General features: G+C 32.5%; 1 protein-coding gene across 3 annotated transcripts in view; it reads right to left on the reverse strand.

Annotated features, from left to right (window-relative positions):
- Positions 1–16,727, reverse strand: part of LOC108713136 (synaptotagmin-1) — a 305,972-nt gene that overhangs the window by 201,016 nt on the left and 88,229 nt on the right. For all 3 annotated transcript variants that reach the window (XM_041588587.1, XM_018255925.2, XM_018255926.2), the window contains one exon: positions 14,917–14,954. The gene's annotated coding sequence lies outside the window, so the exon portion shown is untranslated. The remainder of the gene's footprint in view (positions 1–14,916; positions 14,955–16,727) is intronic.

The raw sequence follows: 16,727 nt of genomic DNA on the forward strand, positions 1-16,727 counted from the left end.
TATACTTGCTTGATGTGATGATGGATGTGCATCTATTCTTAGTATACAGGTTATCAAGGATAGAGAAATTAACTGAAGGTGGTACACTTTGCTAACACCAGTAATAATCCTGTTTCCTATCAAGCAACAATTACATTATGTTGATCTCTTATCAGAGATGTTATCACATCAGGGCCCAGTCATTGTGTACAGTAATCACTAATTTGCTTATTGGAGAGAAGGGCTGTCCAAGGTTTTCCATGTTATAAGTCAGTTTGTGGACTAACTTCACCTGTTTGGGGGCCAATATATATACTATACAAAGAGGGCCCAACAGATAGCTGCCCAAACCTTAGAGGAAATTGACTGACAACATTCTGACATTTAAACATTGCAGAACTTGTTAGACTGAATCAAACAAGTAAAGGCAAATTAGCTGTAAAAATGCAAGGGGGATTCTCATAAAAAAGATCATGCCTATTCTTTCCTTCCAAAATTTTGAGATGTGTCCATTACATTCCCATTGTAATACCCATGGGAATTTACAAAATAAATACCATTCTGACTGAACATGCAGCAAAGCATGAAGAAATATTTTTATGGATGGAAAATATCATATAATGTTTCATGTTTGACATTCGCTTGTCCATTTGGTATGGATAGACATAACAAAACTCTTTTTAAGTTTAAAGCAGTTTTGAAAAATAGTTTTCTTGGCTGGTGTTTTATTCTCAAATACTTGCTTTTTACTGTATATATTTTTAAAAGAGCACGATCAGTCTTTCCATTTGAAGAATTCATGGCACAAGCATGATTATTTATGATAGTATTTCAAGTTATACTGTACATACATCAAGAACTGGAGCAGGTATAGATGCCTCCTTAAAAATATAAAAAATACCTACAGCTGTAATTTTATTCAGTTGTCTGATTTAGAGTAAAGAGTAGAAAAATACTGAAAATAGCAGTTCTTTGGGTTTATATTTGTATATATTTCATGAGAAATAACACTGCATGAGCCAGCCATGCACTGTAATGCCTTGCCCATTTATCCCTGATCACTGAAATTGCTCAACCTCTGCTGGAGGTATAAATACAGGTGACTTCCAGTTTATATGAAAGTGGGTGCTCAACATCAGAAACAGATAAAGTTTAAGCTGCATTGTTTTTTTTATTACAATTGAGGGATTCCCTTACAAAACTGAAAATTTGATAGTTAAGAAGGTTTTGAGTGATATTTGCAAAAACAACCACAACTTGGGCACAAAGGTATGGGCATATTGACACAGTTCATAAGATACATGCATTCAAATATGCTCCTTGCACTAAATGCAAATATATCTGCCCAGCCTCTTTGGATGAATTGCTTGGGAAACACGGAAATTGCCAACTCCTTAGTAATTCTATGTTTCCCACAGAAAGTGGCATCAATAGGTGTTACAGAGTTACAACCAGTTAAATGGATGCTAATGCCATTTGTGACATGCATGCCAAAAGTAACTCAATCCCCCCTCTGAACATGCTAGCCACAACTTGTTATTGCATCAGGCACAACTGAGAGGCACATTTATGAAAAGTCAAATTTCTAATTCATGTGAGTTTTTAAAAACTCCCCTAAATTGCCATGAATTGGAAATTCGACCAATTGAAATGTATTGATAAAATCACTTTTTTTAAACTCATTTGAATGAAATTGACCAGAAAGCTTGTTTTAAATTCAAATGTCAGGAAGGCTGCAAACAACTCCAAATTCATCCCTTGAGCTCTCCCGTTGACTTAAACAGCAATTTGTCAGGTTTTAGGTGGCGAATAATCGAATTAGAGTTCTTAAAGGTCCAGAGTATGAATCAAATTCAAATTTTTTAAAAAAACTCAAATCAAATTTGAATAACGCCGTAGCAAATTTGACAGTTTTGACCATAAAGAAATTCAAAACTTTGAATTTCAAATTTGAATTTTCAGTTCAACCCTCGATAAATCTGCCTCTGGGTGTGTGTTTGCAATGATGTTGGATAGGCACTGCAACAGAAGCAGCTACATAGGATCTGAATAATCAGTGTTTTATATGCATTACTGTCCACTGCAGGTTGTTCCTTGTGGGGCAGTTTTGGGGGCAGCAGCTTATATAACATGGTATCTAATTTAATCATAAACAGTATTTGGTTATCCGTTTCTGTTTTCTGATTCTGAGTGACTCTTCAAACAATGTAGCAAAAGTCAGATGTCTTTCAGGTCTGTTCTGTTGCATTTTTTTTAGAGTCAGAGCTAGTGGAGAGAATACAGACATTATATTTGCAAATAAATACATTTGTAAATAATGTATATCTGATATACCATATCTTTGGTCAGAATATGCTTTGTGGTTAAAATGTAAAGGAACATTAAAAATTAACACAAAAACACAAGCATTTCTACATTTAAGTATAATGAGCATGATAATATTCTGAAGGGAAATGACAGTGAATATGGGAAATCATATTCACCTACTGGAAATAATAAACATTTCTATCAAATACCTCATAGTGAGATGTTCTAAGGCATCTTGCACATGAAAACTTTTCATTAATATTTATAGTGCTTTTTAACTTTAGGTTTTGTAGGTTTTGAAAACAGTAGGAATCCCTTTCACGCTGCGTCATTCTAATTCAGCAACTGGCTTTCACCTTTAAGAGCTTGATGCAAATCTGTTTGTCAGAAGGCTTAAAGGATTGGTGAACTTCATTTAATTTCTAGTTTTGTCTAACTATGAACTATATGAACAGAGATTTTAAGAGAAACATGCAAAATATTCATATGCAAGTTCTTTAAAAGTCTACCTCTGTCAACAACTTCCAAATATCAAATACATGGTACATCTCTCTGTTTGTTGATGTATCTTCTTATTTGTCAAATGATATAGAATATATGTCTCTTAACATTTTGGTATCAGCACAGAAGGATTAAAATTGACAGAAAAGAAAAACATGGACTGAAAAAAATCTATGTTGACCTATTTCTACCCCTCCCCCATCTGTTGTTTTCTCCACCATTACATTTTCTGTAAATGCCGATACAATAAAGTAAAGTTATGTTACAAATTATGTATTAATACCAGGGACTAATAACATATGACATTGAATTAGTTCTGATCAACATGATGTACTTATGTAAATCAAAGGTGAGAACCCACTAATTGTGCAGGCGCTTGTGATGCAATAACAGGTAGTCTACAAAAAAACACCAGAAAGTGCAGAGTTGCAAACATAGGCTAGAATATTTGCTTTTATATTACAGTAATATCAACTCATCATGTAGCACAATGTCAATGTTATAATTATATCAGTCTATCTTTAGCCAAAGAGCTGCATATAGGCTCTAAAAATAAAAGACAATCAATCTTTTTTGTCAAAGTAAGATTATTTTACAATCAATAACGCACCAAACGAGATCACAATTTCAGAGTCATTAAGACTCAAAAAAGAACAACTCAAATTTCCCATAGTGGCTAATATTACATTCTGGTAAAGTTATAACCTCAAAGGAGAATGTTATGTGAAAAAAATACACCCAGTACTTGGTTGCTGCTGGTATATTTTTCTATCCATTTGTGAAGTGCAATTTTTCATTTCCTTAACATAAGTCAACGGTTTTTAAACATCTACAGTATTTAAAGAGCAGTTTTCATTAGTTAAAAACACAATTTGTTTTCATCAACATCCAGTTTTTGCTTGATTTTCTATGTCAAATGCTTTTTCCCAGTCTGCACACTGATATCTTCCATTACATCCTTATATCATTATTTTCTGCTTTCATAATAACCTTGCCACTAAAGAGAGTTGCCCTCTTCATGGATGAACAGACCACAATCAACACCTTAGGTGTCAGAGGTGTCCAATACAGTACACTGGAAATCTCTCATGTGTAAAGAGTGATAATCCTGTTAGCATGTTAACTGTCATTCTTGCAAATCAGAAAATGGAGTCAGGAGGAGATAGAAAGCAATGACATATTAATCATAACCAATACAAATATGACTGATTAATATCATGGAGCTGAAAACACAAACATGATTATTAGCGTTTATTATTCTACAAAAATCCGTATGCCTGTTTTTTTTCTTTTAAATCCACTTACTGCTCAAACTTGGTAACTCTAAAACCAAAATAACATCCATCTTATTGTGGCTTTACACTTTTTTTAAAAAATATTTTTCATACAAAATTCTACACTAAAATTCTATGGCTGACTTATTAATTGAGGGTTGGGATTGGGTTGAATCAGATTCTTTTTCTTACTCCCATTTGTTTTATAACCAAACCTTTTGGCAATAAGCATAATAATGCTTTAATATTTTTATTCCACATCATTTTGCTAACTCTCTGGATGAATAGACCAAATGGTTTTCTTTAAGAAATATTAGACATTTCAATTACTCCATTTAAACTTACCTATATTTTCAAGTTACTTTTGTAATCTTGTTTCTTAATAGCTTGCAACACATTTTGACAGTCTTTGGATGGGATAATAAAAAGCTGTAGTTAAGGCTGCATTTATTTATGGAATTTAAGAACGGTGCTACAATTTACAGCAGAGCAAAGTGATAATGGAGAGTAGATCCACTGGCGTATATAAGTACTTTTTTGAAGACTGTATAAATAAATCCAGTTCTTAATGGCTGAAACCTTATAAATACACTAAGGACTCCTTCTGGGCAATTAATGTCATGCTCTCTATATTTTCTTCATTGTATATTCTGAATCTAGAAATGTTCTTAGTTTGTCACATTTCTACCAGTTCTATTGAAAAGTAATTCAACACAAAATTCTTTATTAGAAATATATAGCCAAACAAAATATATCAATTTCACGATCCTGTTAAGAATTTCATCACATGATAATTACAGTAGATATTGACAAAAATGTTTAGAAAGCATGCATACACAAGGTGCAATCGAGTTCAAACCAGGCACAATACCATTCAAATATATTGATCTGCCATAAGTGAAACATTTGTGATCCTTGTTGAAAAGTTGCATATGATTTAACATTGATTCAGTAAAAAAGGAAATATACAGATAAAATTATAAAAGATATGTCAATGATAAATTTGCATGATGGAGCTCTGTTGTTGATGCAAAATTGTCATAATGGGCATGCACAATGCCTGCACCAAGAACATCTCTGTGTTAATATGATTAAAGTTTCAGTTTGCCATGCACTGTGTTGCTTTAGTTGATGCAGCATAGCAAGGAAAGTGACAGTCAAAAATCTCATATAGGTAAAGTCAGTGGGGTAGGCAGAAAAAGTCATATAAATTAAAAACTTTATACACATTTTCAGTTCTAGTTGTTTCCACCATCTAGCATGATTTTTTTTATGCTGTTGTTTATTTTATTTAATTTGGGATAAAAAAAGATTTCTGACTGTAACCTTAGGCGAATATATGTAGTCTCAGTCCTTTGTTATACACCCCCCAAAATAGCTACTGGATTGAAGTACCCATTTCTAAAAATAGCACCAAAGCTGTAAAACTCTTTACAACTGATACTTGCAAACTAGCAATGTAACTTAAAGGAATTGTTCAGTGTAAAAATAAAAACTGGGTAAATAGATAGAAACTAACTATATTAGAAACATTTTTTATTTAACACAGCCTATCTATTTACTCAGTTTTTATTTTCACACTGAACTATTCATTTAAAGCATATATTGTTGTTGTCATATATATGTTTTATATTTCATTATGGGTTTAAGAAAAATGTTTCTATAAATATATATTAAAAATCAGTATTTTGCTGTCGTGATGGTCCAACAAATAGAATTATTAACAAAACCATTTGCTGGAGACTAACTGCATCTGTATTATGGGTAAACACTGGAGCCTCATTCATGCTAAGCAAGCTTTTGCATGCTCTACACAGGGAAATCAGTTAACTCTGAAAACCTTAACAAATTTATTATACTATAAGTCTCTTTGATATACTGTATAGAGGCAAGGTGTTCCCTGGGAGAGTAATACATATGAACGAATCAATTATTTTTACTAGTCTAAGGTAGTAAGGTAGAAAAAAACTGAGATATTTTTGTGTACTACTTGTATCAGATCAAACAACAAACTTGGCTTATATCCCTGAATAATTCTTACAAAATTTTATGTGCAAGCCTAAGCAAACCATATTCCTCATCTACTATGCCTCTATCTACTGTGGAGTTTCCAGTCTCTCTGGTAGTGTGGGGCATCCTGAAGCCCCTGATGCAATTTGGCAAGGCTATTTGCATGGAAAAAAATTGCTGTAGTTGCTGTGGGAAATGTGACTTTTCATTAGATTTATAATTTCAATTTTCAAGTTTGCAACACCACAACAACATCAGTAGGATAAGTGGCTGAAATCAAAGTCTTATTAATGTTTTACAGTAAAAAAACAGTGACCTTTTTCTGGCATAAACCAAATCCCCAGCATAACCACCTTGTTGTGGTAGTTAACGCTTGACTTGCTTAGAACAGCCAGTTGCATTATATCAACGAGTGTCTTTTCTCAGGGGTTAAATAATATCTTCTGGGATTTTTTTACTGGACTTTTTTTGAAAACATTCTCATAGGAAATGTCCTACAAATAGCTTTATAGGCCTTTATTTTCAATCTCCACCTTATTTCTCGCTGTTCAGTTTTAACTGAGGCAAGTAGTGAGGAAACAAATAATTTCTATTAATAAACTTTTTTTATATATCTTCTAAGTTTTATTTTAGTGGAAACTTAAACCACTAATAACTTGTCATGCTTTATCATAGCTTTAATTTCTGCTCCTGATGATTTCAAGCACATAGTTAATGTAAAAAAATGCATCTATATGCAAGCATGCTGCATTGGTAGCGCATGTCCAATTAGCAGGAGTAAAACAAACTCATGGTGATACTTATCCCTGGAGAGGGTATGTTGGTGTTCCCTGTCATCGTTGTCACCTTACTGCCACTGCCTGTAGCTGGTAAGGCATACAAAAAAGAAAAAGTGATTAATTCTGCACAGTAAATTGGTCTACTGTAAGTGCAAATCTTTGTCCATCTTGCATGTACCCTCTTGTAAGTTTATTTCCAAACAATAAAACATAGGCAACAGAATACAGTATGTACATTACCAGCTGTATATCTCTCAGCATAGTACACAAAAACTGCAAGAACATATTTTCCTTGAAAAGTGTGATGAACCAAAGAAATAAATCTATGCTTTCCCACCTTTTTCATATAACACAGTAATAGGAGAAGGAAATGCCTGCAGTTGATAGCTGCTTACATGGAAAGTCGAACAAAACAAAAACAAGATGATTGACCACTTTTTTAACAAAGACACATTTATAAACTACAGAGTAACACAGTGATATTCCAAAGGTATGGACATTCAGAGAATGCTGACAAATGCAATCCCATTGATTCAATTGACAATGGCTACAGAAACGTTGATTGCCCTTTTTTAAGGCAGGCTAGAGCTTGTAAAGTTAGTCAGTGTTCTCAATCGATTAACATTGAATGAAAACGAAACTATTGATGTAAACCTGACATAGTAAGTATACATGTTGTAATTCTTATGAATAACTACATTATTACAACAAGGAATGATGGAATTCATAATGCAGCATGCGTAATACCAAACATCAATGCTAACAATTATGCACTTCATTAGGATGAATACTGATCCACTCTGGAGAGTGATGAAGATTACTATGATTTCCATGTAAACATATAGGGGCAGATTTATCAAAACTCAAGGTGAATTTTTGAATTAAAAAAATTTGAATTTCAAGCTATTTTTTGTGTACTTCGACTAAGGAATAATTTTTAAATTTGAAAAACTTTTGAAAATTTGAATATCTGAATTCAGCTTCGAAAATTTGCAATCTAAAACCTGCCGAATTGCTGTTTTAGCCTGAGGGGGACCTCCTAGAACTTATTTGGAGTCAATTGGTGGACTTTGAAAGATTTCAATTCGTACAATTCAAATTCAGCCGAATACGGACATATTCGATCGAAAACTGACCTATTCGATCGAAAACTGACTAGGCAGTCATTAATAAATATATGATTGGTCGTATTTCAAATTTATGGGAGTTTTAGGGAGTTTTTAAAAACTCACATTTATTTGAAATTCGAACTTTGATAAATGTTCCTCTAAGTGTAAAAACCCCGAAAACCTCTAATACAAAACTTCACCAGGTAAAAGTTGTCAAGGTCTTATAGAAGTCAATGGTAACTGCACTGATCCTATTGGGCTGCTCTAAATCAATCTGAACTTTTAGAGGTTTTTGTATTTTTTTCTCTAGGAATTGTCTGAAATTTAAGTTAAAGAGGTTTTTAGGTATTCATATTTTCTAGCACATTTTTCTTTCCTACTTTTTTTTTATTCAGATTTTTAAATAAATCTAAGACCATTTGTGCTTTTAGAGTTTGTGAATTTAGTTGGTTTCAAAAACTTCAATACCTTTGATAAATCTGCCTCTTAGTATAAAGAGACTTGTATGAGAAACGTTAACCCTCTGAAAAGGTTACCTTGAAAACCAAAGGCAAATAAGAGGAAAAAAATGTGTGGTTGACTATCTGAAACTATATTTTTTTGTTACAATTTGATAGATGGGCCTTTGTGGAAGCAATTTGTTGAAAAATAGGAAGCTAAACCTATAATGATGATTTTGGACACTGCTATCCCTCAGCAGATAAATTAAACTAAAGATAAAAAGGCAAAAGTTAGAGAAGCTTGCCGCTTAAAGTTGACTGCTAACTGCGGGGACACTACTGTATACCGCTTCTTTTATTGTTGTTTTTTTTTTCTTTTTAAAATAAATTTTTAAGCCTTTCTCTGTCACTTTCTACCGTGTATTTAAAATGATTTCTGCATTCTATGAGTGATCATGTAAAAGGTAGCATTGTTTTAGAGATATAAGTATATTACATGTTTGGGAATAATTATTTTTTTTAAATTTTACTTTCAATCCCTTTGTAATTACTGTATGTAAAGTATAAAATAACATAGTCCCCTTTGAAAATAACATTATTGCATAAAATTTAAACAAATTGTAAATTACGTGGGAGTAAATGTAATGACAACTTTTAATGCATTACTTTGAATAATGAAGTGACATTTTAAATGATTCATACTTATGATTATATACTACAGGTTTTGCTGTCTTCTTTATACCATGCAAATGAATACTGTTCATATGTCATATATTGTTAACTGTTAATGGACTTGACTAAAGTTAAATTTTTTGCAGGGCCAATAGCTGAAGCCACACTAAGGACTTTTTAAAATGTGCTGCTATTGTTTATAATTGTCTTTGTAATAAAGATGATAGTACCGGTATGGTATCTGAAACCCGTTATCCAGAAAGCGTCAAATTACACAAAGGCCATCTCCCATAGAGTCCATTTTAAACAAATAATTCAAATTTTAAACATTTTTCCTTTTTCTCTGTAATAATAAAACAGTCCTTTGTACTTCATCCTAACTAAGATGTACTGTAATTAATCCTTATTGGAAGTAAAACCAGCCTATTGAGTTTATTTAATGTTTAAATGTTTTTTTAGCAGGTTTAAGGTATGGTATTCCAAATTACAGCAAGATCCCTTACCCAGAAAACCCAAGGTCCAAAACATTCTGGATAACAGGGCCAATACCTGTCTTTATCAATATCTGCCCTATCCAAGTCAGTTTTACATATTTACATGTATATCATATAATATGATGATACTTCAAAAAACTAAATTACCAGCTGTAGTTTACTAAGAACAAATAAGTATGCATTATTTAAAGTTAATATATGTTACTAAAGGATGTACATTATATTATATGACATGGACAAATAATTAACTGAATGAATAACCTGCCTGAAGGAAACTACAAGCTTATGATCAAGTACCAGTGGCTGCTGAGTAATTAATTTCACATAACTAATGTAAGATTTTTAAAAATATTTTTTTTTCTAGCCAAGATTAACTTAATAAAAAAACAAATATAGAGTTGAACCCTGAGGAATTTCATACAAGAATCAATTTCCCCTGGTAGGAAAGTAGGTCAGAAAATGAGTAGAACTGGAATTTCAGTTTAAACACATTCCAAGTTAGAAATAGAAAAGGCAGAGATTTATTGAAAACAGTGCTCTGGATTATTCTCTGAACAGATTCTGGCCCTCCAGCTTAAATGATGATTTTTACCTTATTACAGACAGGGTTACTAGCTTTACTTGGAGGAAAAAATGACGACTACTTTCCAATTAAGCAAGAAGCTGTCAACAAAATATTTTTAGCTGCATGTGCCTATTAACAAGTGGAAATTTTGGGTGACAGTACAGTTCAGCAGAATTTTCGGGAAAAAAAATGAATTCGACCTTTTGAAGCTGTCAACAAAATATTTCTAGCTGCATGTGCCTATTAACAAGTGGAAATTTTGGGTGACAGTACAGTTCAGCAGAATTTTCGGGGAAAAAAATGGTGTCAAAATTCACACATTCTAATTTTAATCCCCCTATTCGAATGTAAATTCAAATGTGGGATTTATCACAACTTGGCCATGGAAACAGTCCTAATTTGAAAATTTGCCACCTAAAACCTGTCGAGTTCATGTACAAGTCAATGGCAGAGGTCCGTTGAGCCATTTGAAGATATTTTTAGCCTTCCTGACATTCAAATTTTTCAAAACTCTAATCTAATATGAATCGTATACAAATTAAATTTTCGGATAGTTACTAATCAATTTAGTATTAGACATTCAATGTTTTTCTTATATAACCTCCCGTTCGAGTTATGAGTATATTCGAATTTATTAAAGAGTAAAAGAGTAACATGGAATGGAGAAAGGGGAAAAAAATTCACATGAATTCGAAATTTGACCTTTCGATAAATCTTACTACACTGTTATATAACAAAAGAAGGGGTACTGCCTTCCTTTTTTCAGAATCAGTTACATATGACTTGCAACTCTGTTTCAGTGTACAAAAACAACTTCTCTTTTATAAAGAAAGATTTTGGTCATGTTTAGATTTATGAAAGTCATTATTTTACATACGTTTCAAATCATTCAGCACTCAATTACAGGGGGGGGGAATATCTGAACATAAGGGTATGCATCTTTAAATGAGGTCTCACGATTTCCAAAACAATAGAGTTCTAAATCAGTACGGTTGCCCTGAAAATAACTGCTCTGATGAGTGAATATCCAATCTGTATTAGCATTTATCCCCAAAAACTTGAAATGTTGTCAGCCAGTGATCTCCAGCATGTGCAAACGTATTAACTAACAAGAGAATTGGATTGGACATTACCTCTCCATATTTTGAGTGATCTGATCATTAGATCTGAGAACTGAAATCTAGGATCACTACAGATTTTTACCCAATAATTCAACACTTAGGGGCCCATTTACTAGTTCGAGTGAAGGAATAGAAGAAAAAAAACTTTGAATTTCGAATGTTTTTTTGGCTACTTCGACCATCGAATGGGCTACTTCGACCTTCGACTAGGACTTCGAATTGAACGTTTCGAACTACAAATCGTTTGACTATTCGACCATTCGATAGTCGATGTACTGTCTCTTCAAGAAAAAACTTCGACCCCCTAGTTCGCCACCTAAAAGCTACCGAAGTCAATGTTAGCCTATGGGGAAGGTCCCCATAGGCTTAGCAATCTTTTTTTGGTCAAACAAAAATCGTTTGATCGATGGATTAAAATCCTTCGAATCTAACAATTTGAAGGATTTAATCATTTGTTTGATCGAACGAATAGTGCTAAATCCTTCGACTTCGATATTCAAAGTCGAAGGATTTAACTTCGACAGTCAAATATCGAGGGTTAATTAACCCTCGATATTCAACCATAAGTAAATTTGCCCCTTAATGAATAAGCATTAACCTTATATTTTTTCTTTTAATTTAAGCTAAAAGTCCTCTACTAAAGGAAATTGGAAAGGAATTAGAAACTTGAAGGTTGGGACAGGAAGACATATTGTCGCTTAGAGCCACATTTATCAGAGGTCAAATTTCAAATTCATGTGAGTTTTCAAAAACTTCCCTAAACTCCCATAAATTTGAAATATGACCAATCGAAATTTATTTAAAAAATTAATTTTTCAAACTCGAATGGATTAAATCGACCTAAAAGCTCAACCAATTCTAATCTCATTTGATTTGAATTTAAAAAGCTTGATTTGAATTTTTTCTCCGAAAAAAAAACGAATGTCAGGAAGGCTGCAAACAACTCCAAACTGAGTCTCCCATTTACTTAAACAGCAGTTTGGCAGGTTTTAGGTGGTGAATAGTCAAATTTGAACTCTTAGGGTCAGAGTATGATAAGTCTTGAAAATCTGAATTTTTAAAAGAAACTCTAATCAAATTTGACAGTTTTGACCATAAAAAACTCAAAAGTTTGAATTTTATACCCTGGATAATTCTTCTTACTAATGTTCTTTCTTGTGTCATATTTATTTATATTCTAGGGCAACTGAAAGACACATGATCATGTGTACATCACTTTTTTGGATTTTTTGTCTCTTTATGTTTGTATTAACAACAATAATAAATTCAAATTCGAGTTTTCCCTCTGAAAACTACTAAAAAAATCCTATTGTGAATTCATCATTAACACATAGCCATGACGGTAATTTAATTTGTTACCTTGAAGAAAATGCAGAGTCAAATTATCTGAAATCTTTTCCATGGTTGTGTAAACAATATATAAATCATCAAACTTCATATACAAGCTCTAAAAGCTATTTTTCCCTGGAGTAAAGATCACATCATTTAAGCTGAGGTGTTGTTAATAGATTGCACTTATATATATATTATATAAAGCTTACTATCCTGTCTAGTTTAGCATACAAACAAAATGATTTGTGCAAGATACAGAATAACAGTTGAATAGGGGTTTTTATTCATGTTTTCACTGACTATAGATGTTCTGCCTTGCTATCACTTGAGACCTTGTTTCTAACTTTAATTGACCCAAATCATATGGCAACTGATATCAAGGACTTAGAAGAAGTGGTCATTTGATGTATCCAACATGTAATCATGGGAATCATCAGGAGTTTCTGTACCAACAATCTATCTGCAATCCTTTGGAACTGCAAGACTCTGTGCTAAAATACCTAATAACGGTTATGGCATCTGGGGAAATGTTTAAAAACTCATTTGTTTTGATCACTAACAGAGGGCCCTTCAAATGTGAGAAAATATACCCTTAAATTTGAATTCAATTAGTCATTAAACTACATTTCCCATAAAGTACAATGTAAATATCCCATATATGAGCACCTTTTACTGGAAAGCAGGAGATAATACCTGGTATAATGGGGTTGACTTAATATATGCATAGGCATAATGGATGAGGCAGTTTTTCTAAAAATCTGAGGCAATCCAACTAGGGATGGGCGAATTTGACCTGTTTCGTTTCGACAAAAATTCGCTGCCGGCGAAATGCCCATTAAAGTCTATGGGCGTCCAAAAAATTTTGTCGTGCGGCAATTTTTTTTTTTGACGCACGTCTTTTTATTTTGACGCATGACACCATACAAGTCTATGAGCGTAATATATTTCGGCGAAACAAAGCAAAAAAATTTGCCCATCCATACATCCAACATGTATTAACAGTTTTACTGACATGCAACATAGAATATACAGTGCCCACATACAGCTTGTAGCTTAGCCGCTGTAGATTCGAAGTATTGGTGGGCTCTTTGATCTATAATAAATGGTTGCTTATATGGTAACACACTGGATAGAGCAAAACTATACTGGCCTGCACCAAAAAGGTTAAGGGGTTTTGGATTAATTTATTTTTATAAATATTTTAGGGCCACTAACACCATTCTCTCCTGCACTTATCTTTTTATTACAATTATAAAAACAAGGAGGCCCAGCTTGTTCAGTTGATTATGTCCCTAAACAACCGTTTATAAATAATCCCCAGTAAAACAACTCATTTGGACAAGAGAATATAATTCCACTTCAGTTGTTCACAGGATGTACCTGTATGGCATACTTACTTGGCACTTTATTTCTACATATAATAAATGGAAATTAATATAAAAAAGTAAAGAAACAGGATTTTCAAACATACAAGAGCAGTGTCATACACTAGTGGTTCTGTTTTCAAAAATCAATATTATGCATTAACAAGAAAATATTTAGTCATTAAAATATGTTTTGCCAAGTGTTTAAGTCACTTCTTCGGAACATTTTGTCTTTATGTTCTCAAGAAGGCATAAATGAGTTTCAGATCAATACATTTATAAGGATAGCATTCTGAATCATAGCCATATTCTACATTCCAAAGTATTCGGACACTAGTCATTTGGATGAAGAGTATTTGATAATTTTGCATGTGTCTTTTTGTGTTTTAGCTTAATTTAGGTAAAAAAAAAATATTTCTTTCATTTATGAATATTTTAAAAAGTAGAAATTGTGGAAGGCAGCCATTAATAGCAGATTATTCTGTTCTAAAATCCCAGAACATACAAAATGTTTTTGGACTGATTTTCAATTAATTTCAATTGCTTTAATGAATATAAATATGCACGCACATTTATGTGACTAATTCTCTATGTGAGGAAACATGCTCCTTAATTAAATTACTTTCAGATGTAAAAAAAATCTAACCACTCTACAAAAATAATTACTGAAGAAAAACTAAAACAGAACTTTATGTTTGTATTAAGATATTCTATGGAAATGGATTGCAATCACACTAGTCTTTGAATGATTTATGAGGATTATCAGGGATAAATAGAACCAAAATTCACACAGCTGAATGAAATGACTTCTTTGAACTATATTAGCTGAATATTTCAGAACTTTTTCACACTGACATTAATGGAAATAACTATCATAAGTCTTTGCACTACCTCTAAGAATTGTTACGGCAGGAACATATTTCTTTAATCTAGAAATAAATAACCAGTAATGCTTTAAAATATACTTACTGTATCTTTTATAATCCTTTGCTGTTCAGTTTCTCTATCTGCAAAAAAAAAAAAAAAAATAAAGCTACATTTAGTTGTAATACAGTATTAAATCCTAAGAGATAACATTACTAATATAAGGGATTTTGCAGTGATCAACCTTATAGATAAGAGAAAGCTTTCTCTTTAGGTTTTCATCAGGAAGCATTTCAAAAAGGAAAACAATTTAAAATGTATACATTTGTTATCACTTACAATAAAAAATGAAAATACATACTTTGCTTCTGGCTTATTAATAATCCTTTGTTTACAACAAGTAAGAAACACCACACTGCCAAATGATTACTTTATGTAGCAAAGACCTTTTTTAAATGGTTAACTACGTCTGTTGTCCTTAATAGAAAGGCTCTCTATTTAAACTTGCCTTCCTTTGGCAAGAGCCAGCGCAAGAGGACGCAGATTTATAATATAATTTTTTTTCTATTTTGAACATTTAAAAAAAAAAAATCTCAAAAACCTGATTGCTTAAAAACGTGGAAGAAACAACTTCAATACAGTAAAAACACACTGAATTATCTCGAAACTTTGAATTAAAAAATAGCTTGCATTTTTCTAATAAAGCTCCCATTCTACATGAACTCATCAGTTTTTTGATGCTAGATTTTTATATTTGCGTTTTCCCGTAGGTGAAGGATCAGCCTATACATCCAATGTTTTGTTCAGGAGAACAAAATTGTTTAACCAAACAGGAAGGTGCCAGGGTATGTTAAAAATGTATACCTTTGCAAAGTATAAACTACAACAATAAATTCTGGTGGAAATACCTTTTTAGTGTTGGTAGTAAATTTGCCAAGTTTTGGTACAAAAGTCTTAAAGGCATTATAACAAAATGACAGAATACAGTTACTACTGTAGAGAAATGGAATTACTTTTTGTGAGTTGAACTTTATGGATAATAAAGTGCAGGGACTGTGTATATTGCTAGTATTATGATTATATAATGGAATAACATATGGACCTCTAACACCATTCACACACTGTGAACATAAAATGTAATTCATAAAAAAAGTGAAGTTTCCTAACAATAACTGTATGACAATAAAATATGTTCAGAATTTCATGTTAAATATAATAACAAAAACTCGGAAAAATTGTGTTTTCTTAGTATAAAATCCGAATTTTTAGTGTTAAAAAAATAAACAAAAACATTCCGGGATTTATTATACCCCGAGTATGGAAAAAGTCTGACTACGAAAATCCGGCATCTCAGACCTGTCAATTAAAATTAAATAATTAAAAGGTTGGGCGAGAAAAAGGAAAAAGTACAATGATTGAGGGGGGAGCACAGAAGTAAAATACATACAACTAACTGTTAACTCTATATCTCCCCTTCATTCCTGGTTTTAGAGAAATAAAATGTAATCAAAATCCTCTAAAACCGCTAAAATTCGATTGAATTATGTTATAAAAAACTTGTATGTATGTTATTTATTTGGCTAAAAAATATGTAAAAGATAAATGTAAAACACAGGGGCGATCCTGGCCCCTCAGCTGCCCCCCTCTCCCGGAAATTCGCTCTTAAAGTACAAGAAGCAGCATTTTTGCTGCCCCTGATACCTAGTGGGGCGCTGCCACCTGAGACGACAGCCTCAAGTCGCCTCATTGGCGAAGCACCCCTGGTAAAAAATCTCAAATGTAAAGCATCTAAAAGTTGCTGAGCTCATGTAAAAGTCAGTGGGAGCTGTTTTGCAAATCTAAAGCATTTTTGATTGCAAGTTGTTCAAAATTTTCATTAAAAATTATAGTGTATACATTTGAGTTTTTTTTTACAA

This window comes from Xenopus laevis, chromosome 3S (genome assembly GCF_017654675.1).
Source record: "Xenopus laevis strain J_2021 chromosome 3S, Xenopus_laevis_v10.1, whole genome shotgun sequence".
NCBI lineage: Eukaryota > Metazoa > Chordata > Amphibia > Anura > Pipidae > Xenopus > Xenopus laevis.